The following is a 24,988-nucleotide window of genomic DNA, read 5'->3' as shown; positions in this document are numbered from 1 at the left end:
TGTGCTAAGTTGCTTTGGTTATGACCAACTCTTCACAATCCTTTGGACTGTAGCCTGCCACACTTCTCTGTCCATGAGATTCTCCTGGCAAGAATACTGGAGTGAGCTGCCATGCCGTCCTTCAAGGGATCTTCCTGATCCAGAAATTGAACCTGCATCTCTTACGTCTCCTGCTTTGGCAGGCAGGTTCTTTACCACTAGTGCCACTGGGAAGCCCTTGTGGCAATACATTTCACTATAATTATGTATTTGTTAAATTTGTCTTTATATATTTAGGTGATATCTTATTAGGTAATTATAAATTTAGGATTATTAGACATTCCTGAAGAATATGAATCATAATATTGTTACTCTCTTTATATCTAGTAATGCATTTTGCCTTAAAGCCTACCTAGCCTGATTCTAACAACACATGCTATATTTTTTGGTCTATCTTTTGTCACCCTAGTAAATACTGTCCACTTACACTTTAGATATTTTTCTTATGAATGGCACATTGCTGTGCTTTTAATCTAGTCATATAATCTTATTCTCAAAGTATGATTTTCAAATTGCAGTCTGAGCCCCTGAGGGTATCCAAGAAACTCTGGTGGTGGGTATCTTGGTCCATTTGAACTGCTGTAGCAAAAATACCATAGACAGATGGCTTTAATAGCAAACATTTATTTCCCACAGTTATGGAGTCTGGAACTCCAAGATCAATGTGCCAAAAGCTTTAGTGTTGGGTGAGAGCCCACTTCCTTGTTCACAGATGGACATTTTCTTGCTGTGTCCTGCATGGTTATAGAGCTTTCTGAGGTATCCTTTATAAGAGCACTAATCCCATTCATGAGGACTCCATGCTCACGATCTAATCACCTTTCAAAGCTAAAACCTCTTAATACCATCACACTGGGTTAGAATTTCAACATATAAATTTGGGGGAGACAAACATTCAGTCCATAACAGTAAAGTAGGTGAAATTAAAATTATTTTCTCCAACTTTTCTGAGATACAATTGATACATAACAATGGATAATTTTAAAGTGTACAATGTGAAAACCATCACATTTAATAACACACGCATTGCAAAATGTTCATCACAGTAGCTTAACTAACACATCCTTCACCTCACATAATTACTATTTTGTTGTGGTGGGATTAGAGCATTTAAGATATGCTTTCTTAGCAACTTTCAAGCATACAATACAGTATTGGAAACCATAGTTACCATATTGCACATTACAGCCTCAGAATTTACTCCTCTTATAATGGGAAGTTCACACTCTTTAACCAATATCCCCTCATTTCCCCCAACTCCAGCCCTTGGCAGCCACCATTCTATTTTCTACTTCTATGACTTCAACTTTTTAGATGCCACATGTAAGTGATCTCATACAGTATTTGTTTTTGTCTGAATTGCTTCACTTAGCTTAATGCCCTCAAGTTTCATCTACACAGTCACAAATGGCAAGATCTCCTTTTTTAATGGCTGAATAATATTCTGTTGAATATGCATACCACATTTTATTTAAGCATTACTCCATTTATGGACACAGGTTGTTTCTATGTCTTGGAATAACTGTGAATAACGCTGCAATATACATGGGAGTTCAGATATCTAAGAGAGTGCTTTCATTTCCTTTGAATAAATACCCAGAGGTGAAATTGCTGGATCATGTGGTAGTTCTATCCTTCTTTACACTTTTTTCTTTTTTTTTTTTTTGAGGAACCTCCATAGTAGAGTTTTTCCGTAACGGCTGTGCCAATTTATATTTCCAACAGTGCAGTGGCATTACATACATTCTCAGTGTTGGGTGAACCACTGTTATGCTCAAAACATTTTGCCTCCGGCCATTCTATATCCATTAAACAATAGCTGTCCCTTTCCTACTCCCCCAACCCCCATTAACCTCTATTCTACTTTCCATCTCGATGAATTTGCCTATTCTAGATACCTCATATAAATGGAGGTATAAATGGAGGAATCATACAATATTTGCCTTTCTATGTCTGGCTTATTACACTTAAAATATTATCAGTGTCTATCCATGTTGTAGCATATATCAAGATTTCATCCCTTTTCATAGCTGAGTATGAATCACATTTTTGTTTATCCATCCATCTGTTGACAGACACTTAGGTTGCTTCTACCTTTCAGCTGTTTTGCACAATGCTGTATCACTACGAACAAAGCTAGTGGAGGTGACAGAATTCCAGTTGAGCTATCTCAAATCCTAAAAGATGACGCTGTGAAAGTGCTGCACTGAATATGCCAGCAAATTTGGAAAACTCAGCAGTGGACACAGGATTGGAAAAGGTCAGTTTTCATTCCAATCCCAAAGAAAGGCAATGCCAAAGAATGCTCAAACTACCACAAAATTGCACTCAGCTCACACGCTAGCGAAATATGCTCAAAATTCTCCAAGTCAGGCTTCAGTAATACGTGAACCATGAATTTCCAGATGTTCAAGATGGTTTTAGAAAAGGCAGAGGAACCAGAGATCAAATTGCCAACATCCACTGGATCACCAAAAAAGCAAGAGAGTTCCAGAAAAACATCTATTTCTGCTTTATTGACTATGCCAAAGCCTTTGACTGTGCAGATCACGATAAACTGTGGAAAATTCTGAAAGAGATGGAAATACAAGACCACCTGACCTGCCTCTTGAGAAACCTATATGCAGGTCAGGAAAATACAGTTAGAACTGGACATGGAACAACAGACTGGTTCCAAATAGGAAAAGGAGTATGTCAAGGCTGTATATTATCACCCTGCTTATTTAACTTATATGCAGAGTAAGCACAAGCTGGAATCAGATTGCAGGGAGAAATATCAATAACCTCAGATATGCAGGTGACACCACCCTTATGGCAGAAGGTGAAGAAGAACGAAAGAGCCTCTTGATGAAAGTCAAAGAGGAGAGTGAAAAAGTTGGCTTAAGGCTCAACATTCAGGAAACTAAGATCATGGCATCCGGTCCCATCACTTCATGGCAAATAGATGGGGAAACAGTGGAAACAGTGACAGACTTTATTTTGGGGGGTCCCCAAATCACTGCAGATGGTGACTGCAGCCATGAAATTAAAAGATGCTTACTCCTTGGAAGAAAAGTTATGACCAACCTAGACAGCTTATTAAAAAGCAGAGACATTACTTTGCCAACAAAGGTCCGTCTAGTCAAGGCTATGGTTTTTCCAGTAGTCATGTATGCATGTGAGAGTTGGACTGTGAAGAAGGCTGAGCACTGAAGAATTGATGCTTTTGAACTGTGGTGTTGGAGAAGACTCCTGAGAGTCCCTTGCACTGCAAGGAGATCCAACTAGTCCATCCTCAAGGAAATCAGTCCTGAATATTCATTGGAAGGACTGATGCTGGAGCTGAAACTCCAATACTTTGGCCACCTGATGCAAAGAACTGACTCATTTGAAAAGACCCTGATGCTGGGAAAGATTGAAGGCAGGAGGAAAAGGGGACGACAGAGGATGAGATGGTTGGATGGCATCACCGATTCAATGGACATGAGTCTGAGTCAACTCCAGGAGTTGGTGATGGACAGGAAGGCCTGGCATACTGCAGTCCATGGGGTCACAAAGAGTTGGACAAGACTGAGCGACTGAACTGAATTGTTATGAAAATTGGTGTACAAATACTTATGTCTCTGCTTTTCATTTGTTTAGACATGGACCTAGGAAGGGAATTGCTGGGCCATATGGCAATTTTGTGTTTAACTTTTTGAGGAACCAACAGTTTACCCTAGCAGCTCCATCATTTTACATCCCCACTACAATGCAAGAGGCTTCCAATTTCTCCACTTCCTGGCTAACAGTTGTTACTTTCTGTTTTATTGATTATAGCTATCCTAATAGGTGTGAAGTAAAGACCACTTGTTTTGTTAATTTGTTAGCTTGGGGTTTCCTGGACCTCACAGGTACTCAAAACCTAAACTTGTATGGGTTGATCCATGTTAACAAATCCTCAGCAGATCAGGTTATTTCCATACAGGGCCTATGACTACCCCAACAAGCTATCATCACACTGTCCAAATGAGTAGATTTCTCTCAGCCACCATTTCACTGAAGGGTAAACCTCCAAAAGTCCTAATATATAGAGAGTATGATTCTATACACTCATGATCAGAAGAACCTGTAGCTGGATCACCATTAAAACCCAAACTAACTTCCTACTTTTCCCTTAGCCCTCCTTTTCCAGGGCTCCAACAAAATCAGCTCTCAGAATTTCTCCTAGGCGTCACCTATCTACAACCTCAATCCAAGAAAGCCTGCTTCACATGCCACCTTTATCTGTGACCAAAAAGGATTTTCTTCACTTTATTGTAATTTCAATTATTCTTTCAAATATATTAATCTTATTCTGCTTTAAATTTGGTATTTTTATTGGGAGCATTTTCAGATTACCTAATCTATCTATTGTTAAAATATCCTCCAAAATACTACATTCAACCTTCAGGCTTTATTTTTAGAAGCTAATCTTACTATGTGATTGGAGAATTTAAAAATTTGGAAATAATTCTACCTGTTCACCTTTTAAAGTTATGTTCAACTGTTTGATCCAAATATTTACAATCCATAGAAGTAAATTGGAAGTTATATCATGATAAAAGTTCAATTATTGGGCTTCCCTGGTGGCTCAGTGGTGAAGAATCCCAATGCTAGAGACATGGGTTCAGTCCCTGGTCTGGGAAGATCCCACATGCCTAAGAGAAACTAAGCCTGTATGCCACAATTAACTAGAGCCTGTGCTCTAGAGCCCACAAGCTGCAACTACTGAGCCCACGCGCCACAACTACTGAAGCCCATGCACCCTATAATCTGTGCCCCACAAGAGAAGCCACCACTGTGCACTGCAACCAGAGTAGCCCCTCACCACAGCCAGAGAAAAACCCATACAGCAACGAAGACCCAGCACCGCCAGAAATAAATAAATAAATAAATATTACTACGCTAGCTTCAGATTATTGACATACTGCAATATTTCTTAGTGTGAGTTTGGTTAAATGATTTCCAAAATCAACTAATATGTTAATTATTAAAATAATTGTTTCAAATCAAGTTAGTAAAGTATTATCTTAAACTAGATTAAACAGCTTTCATAACTGTAAGAGATATATAACATACAAGCTGAATTTCCAAGAATGCATTTCTCAAATTTATCTTCTTGGAGCATTATCTGGTACTAAATATTCAGACATATCACTTCTGGGAACTTTGATTTCCACATTTAAAATTCAGATTTCCAATTTTTCTATTGAATTATATAAATCAGGCCATTATTGTATTTGGGTTATGACACATAAATGTTTTCGTAGTTTATAGAATTAATGGTGGGCTCTGATTCTTGGTAGCTACAATACTGTTACCTTTAAAAAACTAAACTTTTACTTCTTCTTCATTTTTAATATTAATTACCATGATCTCAGATACATATTTTACATATCAATAATCATAATAAAAAAGTTTTAGAATACTTATATTCTTTGATATGTTATATTATGGGAGTATGGAAAAGGAATTAAGAGATCTCAATATAGAAGGGAAAACGCACATTTAAGGAGTAAGTTTTCCATAGCAACAGAGTCATATTTGTCCCACAGTGATTGTACCAAAATAACTTATCTTAAAGCCCTGGACACTTTAAGTTCATGGAAAAATTGGAGAGAACATTAAAGTCTCATTACCCTAGATAGTGATTTATGAATTAGGTTTAATAGCCTAAGTATTCTCCCATCTGCTAAAAAACATATCTCTAGAGATTAATCTTAATTTTAATAATTCTAGTTCTGAGTGAAGTTTTTCATAGAACATACTAAAAAGAGTACAATACTTCTGTGAATAAAAATCTCTAAAGTTTTATATGATTGAAATTGCTCAGAAATATAAAAACAAAGAACCATTAAAATATATGTAAATACCTGATAGCTCAGTGGTAAAGAATCTGCCTGCAATGCAGTAGACCACTGTTCAATTCCTGGGTCGGGAAGATCCCCTGGAAAAGGGAGAGGCTACCCACTCCAGTATTCTTGGACTTTCCTTGTGGCTCAGCTGGTAAAGACTGCCTGCAATGCAGGAGACCTGGGTTCGATCCCTGGGTTGAGAAGATCCCCTGGAGAGGGGAAAGGTTACCCACTCCAGTATTCTAGCCTGGAGAATTCCATGGACTGTATAGTCCATGCGGTCACAAAGAGTTGGACATGACTGAGTGACTTTCACTTTTACCAAAGGAATGGAAATAACTTCATAAGAAATTACACAGTTCATTATCTACTAAAGGACTGATTTTTCAGTTTATAAATTATGGAATTTATCTAGAAATCTAGGAATTCCTAGATTATTCTCCTGAATTTTTTTCTACTATCCACTCATATCTCTGCCAATTAACTGTTTCAAACTGTGAACAAAACTGAATATTTTTTAAAATCACAAAATACTTAAATAGGAAAAGTCCTCAGAGGGGATCTATTAAAATGACTTAACTACCAATGAAGAACTGATGCTAGCTTTTGCACTGTTTAAATTTTGGTAAATTTCATTATCACAAATGACTAAAATTCATGATGTGTGGGCACTCTCTAGTTGCAGTAAGCAGGGGCTCAGTAGCTCTGGTTTTAATCAGGAATTCAACATATGTACATAATGGAGCAACTGCTACAGGTCACTGGGACAGTTGTTTGTGGGTATCAAAATTAATAAGAAATTGTCCTTTTCCTCAGAAAACTGAGAAATCTACTAGAACAACTAAGCTCAGTATTGTAAATGAAATACAATAGAAATGAATAAAGCTGGAGTACAGTTCAGGGAGACCTCAGCCTGCTTGTAGTCAGAAGGAGAAATTCAGCCTGAGTAGCAATTAGTCAATTCAAGGGCTGGCAGAATATGCAGAGATATGACATAAGGTATTATGAAATTCATGGGAAAGTATGATAGGGGCATATATGGGAACTTGAGGCAATTATTGTGGAGATTTGTTGATTTTCCTTACTTTCAATGGAACTTCTTTCTGATGAGAATGAGAGGGGTTCGGGGAAGAAGCTTGCCACATGTAAATTTAAAAACAATTAGCTATAAATTTCAATATAGATTATTAAAGAAAGAAAGCAAAGTGATAAGATGATCAGGACAGTCCATAAAAGAGCAAGAAGGATTAAAAAACAGACATGCACAAACGCACTGAAATATAGTAGTTGCAGAGGTACTGGAGCAACTAGGAATGGACGTTTAAGTAAAGAAAAGCATGTCAGAGGACTGACACTATCTGGCTTCAAAACTTACTATAAAGTTGCAGTGATCAAGACAGTAATATGTTTGCAAAAGAAGAAACAAATAGATCTATGAAACAGAATAAAGAACCAAGAAATAGACCTAGATCTGCTAAGTCACTTCAGTCGTCTCCGACTGTGTGCGACCCCATAGACATCAGCCCACCAGACTCCCCCGCCCCTGGGATTCTCCAGGCAAGAACACTGGACTGGGTTGCCATTTTCTTCTCCAATGCATCAAAGTGAAAAGTGGAAGTGAAGTCGCTCTCTTAGCGACCCCATGGACCGCAGCCTACCAGACTCTATGAAACAGAATAGGGAACCAAGAAATAGACCTAGATCTGCTAAGATTAACATAGTCAATTAATCTTTGACAAGGAGCAAAGGCAAATCAGTGGAACAAAGATAATCTTTTCAACAAATGGTGCTAGAACAACTAGACAGCCACGGAGGGGCAGGGGGTGGGGGCAAGGGGGATGAAGAATCTTTGCAGACCTTATACCATGCACCAAGATTAACTCAAATAGATTGTAGATATAAATGCAAAACACAAAACTACAGAACTCCTGGGACTTCCCTGGTGGCCCAAGGGTTTAAACTCTGCACTTCCACTGCAGAGAGGGTGCAGGTTCAATACCTGGCAGGGAAACTAAGACCTTGCATTCTGTACAGCCCAGCCAAAGAAAAAAAGCAAACTCATTATGATGTTTACGTTAAATTTTGTATATCAACTTTTCTGAATACAGCTTTAAAAAAAAATCTGTGGTGCTTTAAAAAAGAAACTATAGAACTCCCAGAAAAACATAGAATAAAATCTAGATGACAGACATGGGGATGATATTTTGAATACAACACCCAAAGTATAATCCATGAAAGAAATAATTGATAATTTGTACTTCATTACAATTAAGAACTTCTGCTCTGGAGGCAGGGGTGTATATATATACGCACTTAAGGCTGATTTGATTTGTTTCATGGCAGAAACCAACACAACACTGTAGAATAATTATCCTCCAATTAAAAGAAAATTCTGCTCTGCAAAAGACAATGTCAAAAGAAGGAGAAGATAACCAACAGATTGGGAAGAAATACTTACAAAAGGCATATCTGATAAAGGACTATCATCCAACATTTACAAGAATTCTTAAAACTCAAAAAAGAAAATCAAGAATCTCATGTTTAAAAATGGGCAAAAGGTCTTAACAGACACCTCATTAAAGAAGATATACAGATGGCAAGTAAACATATGAAAAGATGTTCAACATCATATGTCATTAGGGAACTGAGAATGGGAGACGGTCTGGCAGTTTCATACAAAACAAACCATACTCTTACAATACAATCCAGTAATCACAGTCCTTGATATTTACTCAAATGTTGATATCTATGTCCACATGAAAATCTGAACATGGAAGCTTATATCAACTTAATTTGTAACTGCCAAATTTGGAAACATTCAAGATGTCCTTTACAAAGTGAATGGATAAATACACTGTGCTGTAAATAGACCATGGAGTATTATTCCGAGCTAAAAATTATTATCAATCCATGAAAAGACACAAAGAAACCTTAAGCACATATTACTAGGTGAAATAAGCCAGTGTGAAAGGGCTACCTACACACCATATGATTCCAACTGCTCAAATTCTCGAAAAGGTAAAACTATGGAGATGGCAAAAAGATCAGTGGTTGCCAGTGTTGTAGGGAGGCAGAGCACAGAGGATTTTGGGGGTAGTGAAAATATTTTGTATGATACTACAAAGGTGGATACATGCCATTATCAGCTCAGTTCCACTCAGTCGTTCAGTCGTGGCTGACTCTTTGTGACCCCATGGACTGAAACACACCAGGCTTCCCTGTCCATCACCAACTCCCGGAGCTTACTCAAACTAATGTCCATCGAGTCAGTGATGCCATCCAACCATCTCCTCCTGCCTTCAATCTTTCCCAGCATCAGGGCCTTTTCCAGTGAGTCAGGCTGGATGAAGCACAAGATGGAATCAAGATTTCTGGGAGGAATATCAATAACCTCAGATATGCAGATGACACCACCTTAATGGCAGAAAGCAAAGAAGAACTAAAGAGCCTCTTGATGCAAGTGAAAGAAGACAGTGAAAGAGTTGGCTTAAAACTCAATATTCAGAAAACGAAGATCATGGCATCCAGTCTCATCACTTCATGGCAAATAGATGGGGAAACAGTGGGAACAGTGACAGACTTTATTTTGGGGGTCCCCTAAATCACTGCAGATGGTGACTGCAGCCATGAAATAAAAAGACGCTTACTCCTTGGAAGGAAAGCTATGACCAACCTAGACAACATATTAAAAAGCAGAGACCTTACTTTGCCAACAAAGGTCCGTCTAGTCAAAGCTATGGTTTTTCCACTAGTCGTGTATGGATGTGAGAGTTGGACTATAAAGAAAGTTGAGTGCCAAAGAATTGATGCTTTTGAACTGTGGTGTTGGAGAAGACTCTTGCGAGTCCCTTGCACTGCGAGGAAATCCAACCAGTCCATCCTAAAGGAAACAGTCCTGAATATTCATCGAAAGGACTGATGTTGAAACTGAGACTCCAATACTTTGGCCACCTGGTACAAAGAACTGACTCATTGGAAAAGACTCTGATGCTGGGAAAGTTTGAAGGCGGGAGGGGAAGGGGACAACAGAGGATGAGATGGTTGGATGGCATCACGATGGACATGAGTTTGAATAAGCTCTGGTAGTTGGTGATGGACAGGGAACCTGGTGTGCTGCAGTCCATGGAGTCGCAAAGAGTTGGACACTACTGAGTGACTGAACTGAACTGAACAATATTTGTGTATTTTACTATAAAGTTCAAAACTGAAGACCAAATAACGGTAAATAGCACATGTTCAGTTGCTCAATTGTGCCCGACTCTGCGACCCCATGGATTGTAACCTGCCAGGCTCCTCTGTCCATGGAATTCTCCACGCAAGAATACTGGAGTGGGTTGCCATTTCCTACTCCAGGGGACCTTCCTGACCAGGGATCAAACCCATGTCACTTGCCTCTTCTGCACTGGAAGGAAAATTATATAATTGTTTAAAATTAGTATTTCTTTTCAATATGACCTCTGTGCCTTGGTTTAAAATATTGTGATCTTCCATTATGGCAGACCAAATTTCAAGGACCAAGAGTCAGAAGAAAGACACACAGAGAAGTGTACCTGGAAAGTCCCACTTAGTATCTCTTAATCCCACTAGAGGTGATGACAAGCTGAGTAATGCTTTTGGCAGCCTCTTGGGCCATGTGGATAGAACAAGAAATCAGTGTGATTTTTGGAAGAAAGGAAAGAGTAAGAGTTAAAAGGGGGCAATGATCTTTTTATTAACCTCTGTAGTGGTTACACAGGTGCTTACTATACCATAACTCCTTGAGCAACACAATAGTTTTTGTGAAGTAGTCTATATGTGTATACTCCACAGTAAACAAGCAAAAATGATATCATAGTAAGAAATGTCAACCTATGTTATGCCCTTAATTTGCTTCACCAAACATATCAAGTATCTCTCCATTCTAATCACTGTACTAAGGGCTAGCATTACAGCTTCAAATAAGACCTGTACCTTCCTTTATCAAGCCTACAGACTAGGAAAAATACGGCACTGTGAAAAAACCATAATACAAAATTCAAGTTTACACTTACGCTGACTAACTTAATAAAGTCCCTGACTAATTTAGTAAAAGAAGATGATGTCAGTTCTAAAGAATAAGCAAAATCCCAATTTACAAATTTGCTATTCAGGTTTTTATGGTCATAATTTAGCAGTGACCTTTAAACATGTTAAACTGTAAACTCCTTGAGGTTAGAGGCCATGTTTTATTCATCTCTGAATCCTCTGTTGCCTGCACAAGGTCTAGCTAAGAGATGTAAATGAATAGGTTGAATGAAGAAATGTCAAGATATATTGAATGTCTTCTTTAATAGACCTGGTGACCTATTTGACTTTTCCTTTTTAAATGTAAGCTGGTTCAAAGTAGACACTTAATACTTTAAATTTTATAGAAAAATATTGCCATGCATAAATTTAGTGCTTAATAATTTTTCTGATTGTTAAAAATCTATTGTTCAACTTTCAATTTTTAATTAGACTGATTTGTATCAATCAAATAATAAATTATTTGTGCTGCATTTTTAGCACTGTAAGAATTTGTAATTTAGTCCATGATTTTCATTTCACAGATAAGGTAAATGAAGTCCTGAGAAGTTTAATGACTTGCCTGAATACATCATGAGAAACACTGGGCTGGAAGGAGCACAAGCTGGAATCAAGATTGCCGGGAGAACTATCAATAACCTCAGATATGCAGATGACACCACCCTTATGGCAGAAAGTGAAGAGGAACTAAAAAGCCTCTTGATGAAAGTAAAAGAGGAGAGTGAAAAAGTTGGCTTAAAGCTCAACATTCAGAAAACAAAGATCATGGCATCTGGTCCCATCACTTCATGGGAAATAGATGGGGAAACAGTGGAAACAGTGTCAGACTTTATTTTTCTGGGCTCCAAAATCACTGCAGATGGTGACTGCAGCCATGAAATTAAAAGACACTTACTCCTTGGAAGGAAAGTTATGACCAACCTAAATAGCATATTCAAAAGCAGAGACATTACTTTGCCAACAAAGGGCTGTCTAGTCAAAGCTATGGTTTTCCAGTAGTCATGTATGGATGTGAGAGTTGGACTGTGAAGAAAGCTTGAGTGCGGAAGAATTGATGCTTTTACACTGTGGTGTTGGAGAAGACTCTTGAGAGTCCCTTGGACTGCAAGGAGATCCAACCAGTCCATTCTGAAGGAGATCAGCCCTGGGATTTCTTTGGAAGGAATGATGCTAAAGTTGAAACTCCAGTACTTTGGCCACCTCATGCGAAGAGCTGACTCACTGGAAAAGACTCTGATGCTGGGAGGGATTGGGGGCAGGAGGAGAAGGAGACAACAGAGGATGAGATGGCTGGATGGCATCACCGACTCGATGGACGTGAGTTTGAGCAAACTCTGGGAGTTGGTGATGGACAGGGAAGCCTGGCGTGCTGCAATTCATGGGGTCACAAAGAGTTGGACACAACTGAGCAACTGAACTGAACTGAACTGAAACTTATAAACTAAGGCATAATACTTAGACAACTCTGACCTACAAATTCTGTCATCATATTAAAAACAAGAAACTTTAGATGAGATCCCTTTATTTCTCCCCAAATCTATACTGCTTGGTGGTCGCTCAAGTCAAAAAAGGAAAATAATTCATTTTTACTGTAAGAAAAGCTGTGTGATTCTGTTAAACAGGAAGGAAAAAGGAAGGGGTAAATATGCATTACTTATGTAAAAAAAAATAAAGGTCTACAAAGGTCAGGTGAATCACAAGCCAGAATCAAGATTGCCAGGAGAAATATCAAGAACCTCAGATATGCAGATGATACCACTTGAATGACAGAAAGCAAAGAGGAACTAAACAGTCTCTTGATGAGGGTAAAAGAGGAGAGTGGAAAAGTTGGCTTAAAACACAAAATTCAAAAAACTAAGATCATAGCCTCTGGTCCCATCACTTCATAGCAAATAGACAGATTAGAAGTGGAAACAGTGACAGATTTTTATTTTCCTGGGCTCCAAAATCAGGGCTTCCCTGGTGGCTCAGACAGTAAAGTGTCTGCCTGCAATGAGGGAGACTTGGGTTTGATCCCAGGGTTGGGAAGATCCCCTGGAGAAGGGAAAGGCTACCCACTTCAGTACTCTTGCCTGGAGAATTCCATGGACAGAGGAGCCTGGAAGGCTATAGTCCATGGGATCGCAAAGAGTCAGACATGACTGAGCAACTTCACAAAATTACTGCAGTGACTGCAGCCGTGCAATTAAAAGACACTTGCTCCTGAGAAGAAAAACTATGACAAACCTAGACAGTGTACTGAAAAGCAGAGATATCATTTTGCTGACAAATGTCTATATAGTCAAAGCTATGGTTTTTCCAGTAGTCAGGTATGGATGTGAGAGTTGGACCATAAAGAAAGCTGAATGACGAAGAATTGATGTTTTTGAATTGCAGGGCTGGAGAAGACTCTTGAGAGTCCCTTGGGCAGCAAAGAGATCAAACCAGTCAATCTTAAAGGAAATCAACCCTGAATATTCATTGGAAGGACTGACGCTGAAGCTGAAGCTCCAATACATTGGCCACCTGACGAGAAGAGCCAACTCATTGGAAAAGATACTGATGTTGGAAAAAACTGAAGGCAAGAGGAGAAGGGAACGACAGAGGATGAGATGGTTGGATGGCATCACCAACTCAATGGACTTCATTTAGGCAAACTCCAGGAGATAGTGAAGGACAGGGAAGCCTGGTGGGCTGCAGTTCAAGCAGTCATAAAGAGTCAGACACAACTTAGCAACTGAACAACAACAACAATAAAGTATGTGTATTTACTGTAATACCAATAAACAGTTTCAATAGAGCCAATGCTATTTTCTGGGGATCGGCAACTGCAACTTCAAAAAAAAGTCCTGTCTACTACTGTAAAATATGGAAAATAATCCACTTTCACAATCATGTTCTACTTGTAACAGCGAAGTTTAGAGTCTACGTAACCACAGATTTCACGTTTTGTAATTATTGTTATTTTAATGGTGGCATCGTCCATTTGAGGTATGTGATGGTAGTTTAGTGGCTAAGTCGTGTCTGACTCTTTGAGATGCCATGGACTGTAGCCTGCCAGGCTCCTCTGTCCATGGGATTCTCCAGGTGAGAATACTGGAGTGGGTTTCCATTTCCTTCTCCAGCATATCTTCCCAACCCAAGAATCGAACCCAGGTCTCCTGAATTGCAGAAAAATTGTTTACTGACTGAGCTATTAGCAAAACCCCATTAGTTTGAGAAGATCCAGCCAAAGAACTGAATCTCTGGCTTGAACTGTCTTATACTCAAAAAAAGAAGTGAAATAGACAATCAAATACATTAAATTAGACTCTTGGAATATGTGATCACTTTCTATAAGAAAAACCACATTACATTCACAAAGAAGAGAAGGTTTTAGAAGATTTTTTCACAAAACAGGACTGAGAACTGATAGTGAGGGCCTCTCAAGACCATATTGCTAATTCATCTTTCTGCTGGATCATAATCCAGAGGTTTGTCTTCTATATTAGGGTATGCATGTGTACATGCTCAGTTGCTCAGTCATGCTTGATTCTTTCTGACCCCATGGACTGCAGTCGGCCAGCTTTCTCTGTCTACGGAATTTTCCATGAAAGAATACTGGAGCAGGTTACCATTTCCTTCTCCACGGGATCTTTCCAACCAAGGGATTGAATCCACATCTCTTGTGTCTCCTCCACTGGCAGGGAGATTCTCTACCATTGTGCTACCTGGGAAGCCATATTTGGGTATATACATAGGTAAAAAAACAAAAAAAAGGAAAAATCCGGAAGATAGATTCATTTCCAAGCTGTTATGCTATATAATAAAACTGGTCATCATTCAATATATCATTTATTCTTACCAAGAAGCTACTTTAGAGATTTGAGATGATGGATGAATGACATATTAGAGATTTAGAAATTATGGTGACCATGGGTTTAATTATGGGCATATAAAAAAAGAATGTTTGATTATTAAATTTTTTTCTAAAATTGCAGATTATACATTTTCTTGGGTACTTAATCTTTTTAATAAAATTCTTTTAACCAAAACTGAATAATGAGTCATTCAAGGTGAAAAATTCTTGTGCCAAAGGGATAATTTTCCTAGGGCTCAAATATCTCTTAGGGTTAAAGGCTGAGTTAGAAACAGATAAACATTTCATGAAGACAAACCAAATTATAAATTCAGAGACAACCATTGCTTTGCCAATACATTGGAATCTAGAAATGAAAATAAAATAAGTATATGAGATATTTTTACAATAAAAAATTATAATAGTTTCATCTACTTTCTTGTGCACTGCATTAGCTCCCAAGTGTTCTTAGCAACCACATTATTTCACATTATCCTTCTAAAATGACTATTTTGGTATTTAATATTTAGAAGATGTGTGTTAGTTACTTGTTTTTCAGGTGTAATATTCAGAGGACGTAAAGCTGAAAACTTCATAATCAAAATCCTTACTCTCTGATATATCTGGAACAATGTTTGTTTGAGTTATATTCTGGTCCCAGGCAAGAGTTCTAGAGGGAAGAAAAAAAAAAAAAAAAAAAAAAAAAACAACCAAATACAACAAGAGTTTTAACAGAAAGAAACTATAGTCTCCCTTCAATATCCCTGGGCTATGGTTACCAAAATCCATGGTTGCTGAAGTCTTACATAAAATGGAATATGCAGTACAATGAATACTATATGCAAGACTCTCTGAGAGCCCTGCTACTTTTAAGATAACTAAAACTCCATCAAACTCTTTGGGAAAACTCAGAAGAGCAGGGGTACTGCCTGAAAATGGCAATAGTCAACAAGGATAGTGCTCCCACTCCTGGCCCGTACGGTATGTGAGGGAAGTCAGTGTCCCCAGTCAAGGCAAAGATAAAGTAAGCAAGCAGAGATAACATTGAAAGATATGGCTGAAGACTTTTAACCAGAGAAAATGACTTCCCTAAGATACAGTAATGGAATTTTAAAGGGAAAGATGAGGTGGAAGGATAAATAAGAGGTAAACAAATAAAGAGAGAAGATGATAGAATCATGTGAATGATGGTTCCATAGAGTTGAGGAGGGTAGTGATTAAAACTGGGCTTTGTCTGATGAGGGCCTCCCTGGTGGAAAGAGTCCGCCTGCAAAGCAGGAGACCCAGGTTTGATCCCTGGGTGGGGAAAATCCCCTAGAGAAGGGAATGGCTATCCACTCCAGTGTTCTTGCTTGGAGAAGTCAATGGACAGAGGAGCCTGGCAGGCTAGAGTCCATGGGGTCTCATAGAGTTGGACATGAGAAAAATTTTAGGAAGCATAGTAGAATTAGTCTACTAAGCCTCTCCCTATATTAGTTTACCTGTCCTTGCTTCTTCTTAATTTTTCCATCCATCTCAATCTAGCGTCCCTGTCCACAGTCCACTGAAACTACTTTTAAATTCATCAGTGCCTTCCACACTGCCAAACCCAGTGAAACTTTTCCTGCGCATGATCTAATCCTCAGCAGGCTTAGGCACATTCTACCACACTTACTTTCCTGGCTTTCCTGCATCACACATTCCTGCATTTCCTCTTGTTCTATGAACTGCTCTTTCCCAGGCTCCTTTATTGCCTTCTCCTCTCACCCTAATATGAGAGTTCCTTCTCTCTGTCTATCCTCTTCCTAGATAATACCAAGCAATTTCATGACTTTAAATATCATTATGTCTTAATGATCTCCAATTTGTATCTTCAGCCCAAACTTCTGAGCTTAAGTTACATTTATCTAACAGCTTACTTAGCATTGATCACTGAATGTCAAATTAGCACCTCAAAACATTTTTTTCAGTAAGTTATTTTTATTTTACTTTGGTATATAGTTGATTAACAATGTTGTGCTTGTTCTAGGTGTACAACAAAGTGATTCAGTTATACATATACATGTTAATGTGACTCTCACTTCCATCCTCCCTTTGGAATTACAATAATGTCAGTAGAATAAGTAACTGAGAAGAAAAATTACTGAATTTACAAGGTATATTGTGTTTCTTCCTGATTTTAATGTGACAAATTTATTTCCTGCACGCTTCGTTGCTCAATTGTGTCTGACTTTTTGCAACCTTTTGCACTGTAGCTGGCCAGGCGCCTCTGTCCATGGGACTCTCCAGGCAAGAATATTGAAGTGAGTTGCCATTTCTTCATTCAGACGGATCTTCCCGACCCAGGGATCGAACCCGAGTCTCCTGTGTTGCAGGCAGATTCTTTATCCGCTGAGCCATCCAGGAAGCCCCTTTAGTCATCTTTATTTTACTCTTTTCTCTATATAAGCCAAATAAGTTAAACTGTCACAATAATACTGACCCATGTCAATCAATCAGAGCCCCGTGACCTTGAATCACTTGGTTTGGCTATGTTCTTTTATCTCCACTGCTTTTTCTTCTTTTATTTGAGAGCAATTTCATATTTTTATGCAGAATTCTCTTTTAGTAGCAACAATTTAGAGTGGTAGTTAAGCTTATGGACTCCAGAACCAGACTGTCTGGATGCAAAGCCCAGTTTTATAATTTATCAGCCCCATGACTTGCCTCTACTTCTTCTTCTATGAAATGGGGATGATAATAATTGTATTTACTTTACAGAGCTGCTCGGAAGATGAGTTAATACCATACAGCTTATAAAAATGGGTCTGACACATAGTAAGTATTCCTAACGTTCTTTACTCTTACTTTCTTTGACTCTCATATGCCAGTGAAAGAACAAACTTAGCCTAGATTCTCACTCATTTTAGTTGTTTTCAAATGAACAGCGCCATCATTATTAGCACTACTCTCAACTCCTTCTTGTATCTACGATTCTCAGGAAAAGATCAATAACTTGCTCTTTTAGAAGGGATACACTATTCTGAGGAACAACAAACATTAGATAAAACAACTTACTCCATCATTTATAAATCAAACTAATCTTATTCCAAATTAGTGAGAAAAGCAGGTAACTTGCTATAATTTTCAGACCTCCCTTTGAATGAGGGAATTCTTCTGGGAGTTATTTATTCAGACAATACAAATTAGGTTTAATGAAGGAAAAAAACCATAGTTACAAGATGGGGTTGCAACACACAGTTACAATATCCATCTATACTACTTTGAAAAGAAGTTTTAAATAGTGCCTTGCAAAAGTTAACTAAAAACTTTTCTCAAACATAGATTGACTGATCTCAAGTCTAATTCCTAAGCGTTATACAAAGCTATTTAAATAGTAAAGTCAGTTTTCTCCTTCTTTATTTGTCTTGATTTCATTTGTAAAACCAAAAGTCCTCTGGTTTTAACACTATTCTTGTCAGAATCATGCAAATTCAAAACATCCATATTAAACTGAACTAAAACCAGAAATAACAGGATAGTTTTGAAAACATAAACTTATCTTTTACCAAGTAAGGTCCAAGGAACATTTAAGCAATACTAGGCTGAGGTACCATTTTAAAATAGTTTTGGCACAACAACTGGAAAAACTGAAGTGCAGAACTGACTGTGTCATACATGCCAGTAAGCTTTCCTTTTGCCTAAGTGCACAGATGATGATCAGTGGGATTATTCTAATAAGAATTCCACACACAAAACAGTAAGTTCTTTTAAGGCTTTATAAAATTTCACTAGCTTTAAAAATGTTATATGGATTCTCTGGATCCACCTATCAATTGTTAAACTGAAATACAAGTAATTAGAGTATGATGTACAGTCCTGTTGGTTTTCCCTTTCTTAAAGGCACACAACATAAAGTTAGTGCTCTTATAAGACATACAAGTTCTAGAGTTTAGAGTTGTGATCAAATCAATTAGGAGAGGAGTCTGGAAAATGCATAAAAGGAATATGTACAGCGTGAATTTATTTTGACTAACTTCTAAATAACTGCTAATAACCAAACACACTAGAATAACCAGTAGTCATTAATATATTTAAATTTCATTGTCAAAGATAATTGCTTGTTGTCATGCATTCTTTATTCTAAAAATAATGCTTAAAATAATTATGGGAAGCTTATTAAACATATTCTAATTTTACATACTTCCATTGTCATAGTAATAAGCACTCTCATAAATTGCAGGACAAGACTTCATTTCTTACCCGCTAAAGTCAATGAAAAAAAAGTCTTCTGAATTAAAAGAGTACATTTAATAATTCAATTCTCTGCCTTCAAAAACCTCACTCTAACTGCATATTTTAAAGACAAAAAATCAAAAGACAAACAAGAAAGGTAACAACAGCAACAAACTTTTGGAACCCAGAAAAATAGATGGGAGTTAGAATGCCTAATCTAAAATAAGCAGTAGCAAAATCTAAGACTTAGGTTTTAGTTTACAAAGAAGAATCCTCAAAAGGTTCAACATTTGTAACAACAGGTTTTTCTGAAATTTATAGTGGAAATGTTAGTCACTCAGACATGCCGACTCTTTGCAACCCCATGGATCGTGACCTACCAGGAGCCTGCATCCATGGAATTCTCCACGGAAGAATACTCTAGTGTGTTGCCACGCCCTTCTCCAGGGGATCATCCTGACTCCAGGATCAAAGCCTGGTCTCCTGCACTGCAGGCAGATCTTTACCATCTGAGCCGCCATGGAAACCCAATGGGTTTCAAGGTCAAAATAAGGAGGACTGGGTAAAAGATGTGTGACAAATTAGGGTTTCCCTAGACACACTTTCCTCTTCATAATCTGATAGCTACCCTTCCTCAGTACGGGCTGAATACTGGAGAATTCTTTTCTGGAGAAGTAAAGGACTGAATGACTCATATTAACTGGATTAAATGTTGAAAGTTGAGACACATAACCTGTTTTCCCACTTGACCACCAGAGCACTGAGCTTTGCATTCCAAAAAGTAATTTGTATTATAAAAGAAAACTCTCTTAGAAATCCACAGTCTTAGGAAAATCTTAAAGTATTGGGATACTGGGATTCTCCAACAAAAATCCCATTCAGATCATTCTACAGAAGCCAGTCAGTAATTTCCACCCATATTTTCAGAGTTTCCAATTACCATTTTTACCACAAGTTTTTAATTATGAGGGTAATACCAAAGACACCAGAAATCTGAGTAAACTCTTCAACATGGTTTCAAACAAAGTAATTTTTAAGAAACTGACATTACAGAAGAACAAAATTTCAAAGTCTATCATTAATAAACCAGAAAACATGTTACAACCATGAAACAAGAAAGGGATGGATTGAAAAAAAAAAAAACGTTCAGAGACATAAAAGAAGTTTTTAAAAATAAATATAAATATCTTGAAATGGAAAATTCAATACAAAGGCTGAAAATGCAGTTTTAAAAGTCTCCAAAAAAGGAAACAAAATGACAAAGAAATAGAAAACAAGGAAAAATAGACAAAATTAGAGAACAAGGTCAAAATAGCTAACACCTGGATAAAAAAGACTGAAAGAACAAAGGAGTGGGTAACAAAGATGTGGTATACATATACAACAGAATATTACGCAGCGATAAAAAAGAATGAAATAATGTCATTTTCGGCAACATGATGGTCGTAGAGATTATCATACTGGGTCAGATGCAGAGAAACAAATGTAGGATACTGTTTAAATGTGGAACCTAAAAAAAGGAAAATGCAAATGAACTTATTTACAAAACAGAAAAGAGTCACAGGGGCAGAAAACAAATTTATGGTTACCACTGGTGAAAGGCTTGGTGGGGACATAAATTGGGAAATTGAGAGTGACACATGCATACTCAGTCAGTCAGTCAGTTTAGTAGCTAAGTCCGACTCTTTGTGACTTAGTTAGGTAGTTAAGCAGCTAAGTAGCTAAGTGTCCAACTCTTTGCGACCCCGTGAATCGCAGCACGCCAAGCCTCCCTGTCCATCACCAACTCCTGGAGTTCACTCAAACTCATGTCCATTGAGTAGGTGATGCCATCCAGCTAACTCATCCTCTGTCGTCCCCTTTTCCTCCTGTCCCCAATCCCTCCCAGCATCAAAGTTTTTTCCAATGAGTCAACTCTTCGCATGAAGTGGCCAAAGTACTGGAGTTTCAACTTTAGCATCAGTCCTTCCAAATAACACCCAGGGCTGCTCTCCTTTACAATGGACTGGTTGGATCTCCTTGCAGTCCAAGGGACTCTCAAGAGTCTTCTCCAACACCACAGTGCAAAAGCATCAATTCTTCGGTGCTAAGCTTTCTTCACAGTCCAACTCTCACATCCATACATGACCACTGGAAAAACCATAGCCTTGACTAGACGGACCTTTGTTGGCAAAGTAATGTCTCTGCTTTTGAATATGCTATCTAGGTTGGTCAGAACTTTCCTTCCAAGGAGTAAGCGTCTTTTAATTTCATGGCTGCAGTCACCATCTGCAGTGATTTTGGAGCCCAGAAAAATAAAGTCTGCCACTGTTTCCACTGCTTCCCCATCTATTTCCCATGAAGTGATGGGACCAGATGCCATGATCTTCGTTTTCTGAATGTTGAGCTTTAAGCCAACTTTTTCACTCTCCTCTTTCACTGTCATCAAGAGGCTTTTTAGTTCTAATAAGGACCTGTTGTATAGCACAGGGAACTCTAGTCATTACTCTGTAATGACCTATATGGGAAAATAATCTAAAAAAGAATGGATATATGTGTGTGTATATATATATATATATATATTGGATTCATTTTACTGTACACCTGAAACCAACACAACTTTATCAAGCAACTATGCCTTCTGAAAAATCTGTATGCAAGTCAAGAAGCAACAGTTAGAACTGGACATGGAACAACAAACTGGTTCCAAATCCATTTCAAAACCTTGACAGTCCAATATACAGTCAAGGCTGTATAATGACACCCTGCTTATTTAACTTATATGCAGAGTACATCATGAGAAATGGTGGACTGGATGAAGCACAAGCTGGAATCAAGATTGCCAGGAGAAATATCAATAACCTCAGATATGCAGATGACACCACCCTTATGGCAGAAGGTGAAGAAGAACTAAAGAGCCTCTTGATGAAACTGAAAGAGGAGAGTGAAAAAGTTGTCTTAAAACTCAGCATTCAGAAAACGAAGATCATGACATCTGGTCCCATCACTTCATGGCAAATAGATGGGGAAACAGTGGAAACAGTGACAGACTTCATTTTGGGGGGACTCCAAAATCACTGCAGATGGTGACTGCAGCCATGAAATTGAAAGCAGCTTGCTTCTTGGAAGAAAATTATGACCAATCTAGACAGTATATTAAAAAGCAGAAACATTATTTGCCAACAAAGGTCCATCTAGTCAAAACTATGATTTTTCCAGTAGTCATGTATGGATGTGAGAATCTGACTATAAATAAAGCTGACTGCCAAAGAACTGATGCCTTTGAACTTTGGTGTTGGAGAAGACTCTTGAGAGTCCCTTGGACTGCAAGGAGATCCAACCAGTCCATCCTCAAGGAAATCAATCCTGAATATTCATTGGAAGGACTGATGCTCAAGCTGAAGCTCCAATACTTTGGCCACCTGATGCGAAGAACTCATTTGAAAAGATCCTGATGCTGGGAAAGATTGAGGGTGGGAGGAGAAGGGGATGACAGAGGATGAGATGGTTGGATGGCATCACCAACTCAATGGACATGAGTTTGAGTAAGCTCTGAGAGTTGGTGATGGACAGGGAAGCCCAGTGCACTGCAGTCCATGGGGTTGCAAAGAACTGGACACAACTGAGTGACCAAACTGAACTGATACTCCAATAATTTTTTTTAATGAAGTCATATGGTATGTATTCTTTGTGTTTAGCTTCTTTCACACAAATAATATTTTAAAGATTCACTAATGTGATTGAGTGTGTTTGTGGTTTATTACTACTTTGACTACTCTCATAGTGTTTCATTATATGAAATTAACAATTTGTTTTCACATTTCCTGTTAATGAACTTTTGGGTTGTTTCCAGTATTTTATGGGTTGTTTGTACTCTGACATTTTCTTTCTAAAACTGTGAAGTCCAATTTGAGTTGTTGAATTGTTATCCATCAAAACTGTACCACTGTGTTCTGATTATCTAAAAGAGGCAGTGATGAGGGAACTTTTTCCAGTTCCTATTCTTCCCACAATGCCAACCTTTCCTCTTGAGTCAGTGCTTGCTCTCAGATCATTCAATACCAGGGGGCCATCTGTGGTGTACTTGAAGTTCACATTGTTAAAGGCAATGGCTCCATAGTCACACCAAAGGTGGACAAAACTTCAGTTCCAAGGGCACTTCTTTCTCAGATGCCATGCGAAGTTACTTCAGTCGTGTCCTACTCTTTGTGACCCCATGGACTTTAGCCCAATAGGCTCCTCTGTCCATGGGATTCTCTGGGCAACAATACTGGAGTGGGTTGCCATGCCCTCCTCCAGGGGATCTTCCTGAACCAAAGATCAAACCTGCATCTCCTCCATCTCCTGCATTGTCAGGAGGGTTCTTTACCACTGGCACCAATTTAATCACCCTTTCTACTGAAATCATTGTATTATCAACCTCCACGCTTTGCCTGATGCTCTACTGGAACAAAACTAATATAAGCATTCTTCTTATACAAAACTTTTTTGTGAACTTGTGAACTAATTTGGGGGACGGGGCGGGGATATACCTAGATGTACACTTGCAATGTCAAAGGTGAAAGTGAAAATGAAGTCGCTCAGTTGTGTTCCACTCTTTGCGACCCCATGGACTGTAGCCTACCAGGTTCCACCATCCATGGGGTTTTCCAGGCAAGACTACTGGAGTAGGTTGCCATTTCCTTCTCCAGAAGATCTTCCCGACCCAGGGATTGAAACTGGGTCTCCTGAATTGTAGGCAGACACTTTACCATCTGAGTCACAAAAGGAACTAACAAATCAAAGGTTATGTGCATGTTTAAACTTTACAGTTCAGTTCAGTCGCTCAGTCGTGTCCGACTCTTTGAGACCCCATGAACCGCAGCACTCCAGGCCTCCCTGTCCATCACCAACTCCCAAAGTTCACCCAAACTCGTGTCCATCCAGCCATCTCATCCTCTGTCGTCCCCTTCTCCTCCTGCCCCCAATCCCTCCAAGCATCAGGGTCTTTTCACATAACTCAGCTCTTTGCATCAGGTGGCCAAAGTATTGGACTTTCAGCTTTAGCATCATTCCTTCCAATGAACACCCAGGGCTGATCTCCTTTAGGATGGACTGGTTGGATCTCCTTGCTGTCCTAGGGACTCTCAACAGTCTTCTACAACACCACAGTTCAAAAGCATCAATTCTTCTGTGCTCAGCTTTCTTCACAGTCCAACTCTCACATCCACACATGACTACTGGAAAAACCATAACTTTGACTAGACGGACCTTTGTTTGCAAAGTAATGTCTCTGCTTTTGAATATGCTGTCTGGGTTGGTCATAGATTTTCTTCCCAGGAGCAAGCATCTTTTAATTTCATGGCTGCAGTCACCATCTGCAGTGATCTTGGAGCCCCCCAAAATAAAGTCAGCCACTATTTCCACTGTTTCTCCATCTACCTGCCATGAAGTGATGGGACCAGATGCCATGATCTTAGTTTTCTGAATGTTGAGCTTTAACCCAACTTTTTCACTCTCCTCTTTCACTTTCATCAAGAGGCTCTTTAGTTCTTATTCACTTTCTGCCATAAGGGTGGTGTCATCTGCGTATCTGAGGTTATTGGTATTTCTCCCTGCAATCTTGATTCCAGTTTGTGCTTCTTCCAGCCCAGCGTTTCTCATGATGTACTCTGCATAGAAGTTAAATAAGCAGGGTAACAATATACAGCATTGACATACTCCTTTTCCTATTTGGAACCAGTCTGTTGTTCCATGTCCAGTTCTAATTTTTGCTTCCTGACCTGCATACCGGAGAAGGCAATGGCACCCCACTCCAGTACTTTTGCCTAGAAAATCCCATGGATGGAGGAGCCTGGTAGGCTGCAGTCCATGGGGTCGCTAGAGTCGGACACGACTGAGCGACTTCACTTTCACTTTTCACTTTCATGCACTGGAGAAGGAAATGGCAACCCACTCCAGTGTTCTTGCCTGGAGAATCCCAGGGACGGGAAGCCTGGTGGGCTGCTGTCTATGGAGTCACACAGAGTCGGACACGACTGAAGCGACTTAGCAGCAGCAGCAGCAGACCTGCATACAGATT

The 24,988-nt window shown here is 38.8% G+C and overlaps 1 long non-coding RNA gene across 2 annotated transcripts in view; it reads right to left on the bottom strand.

The window, feature by feature from the left end:
* Window positions 1-19,376: 19,376 nt before the first annotated feature.
* The window catches only part of LOC129640876 (uncharacterized), a 155,069-nt gene continuing 149,457 nt past the window's right edge, over window positions 19,377-24,988 (bottom strand). For both annotated transcript variants that reach the window (XR_008709014.1, XR_008709013.1), the window contains one exon: window positions 19,377-20,458. This is a non-coding gene — a long non-coding RNA (uncharacterized LOC129640876). The remainder of the gene's footprint in view (window positions 20,459-24,988) is intronic.

This window comes from Bubalus kerabau, unplaced genomic scaffold (genome assembly GCF_029407905.1).
Source record: "Bubalus kerabau isolate K-KA32 ecotype Philippines breed swamp buffalo unplaced genomic scaffold, PCC_UOA_SB_1v2 scaffold_50, whole genome shotgun sequence".
In the NCBI taxonomy this organism is placed as follows: domain Eukaryota; kingdom Metazoa; phylum Chordata; class Mammalia; order Artiodactyla; family Bovidae; genus Bubalus; species Bubalus kerabau.
The sequence above is the reverse complement of the archived record's forward strand: the minus strand, read 5'-3'. Positions and strand labels throughout refer to the sequence as shown.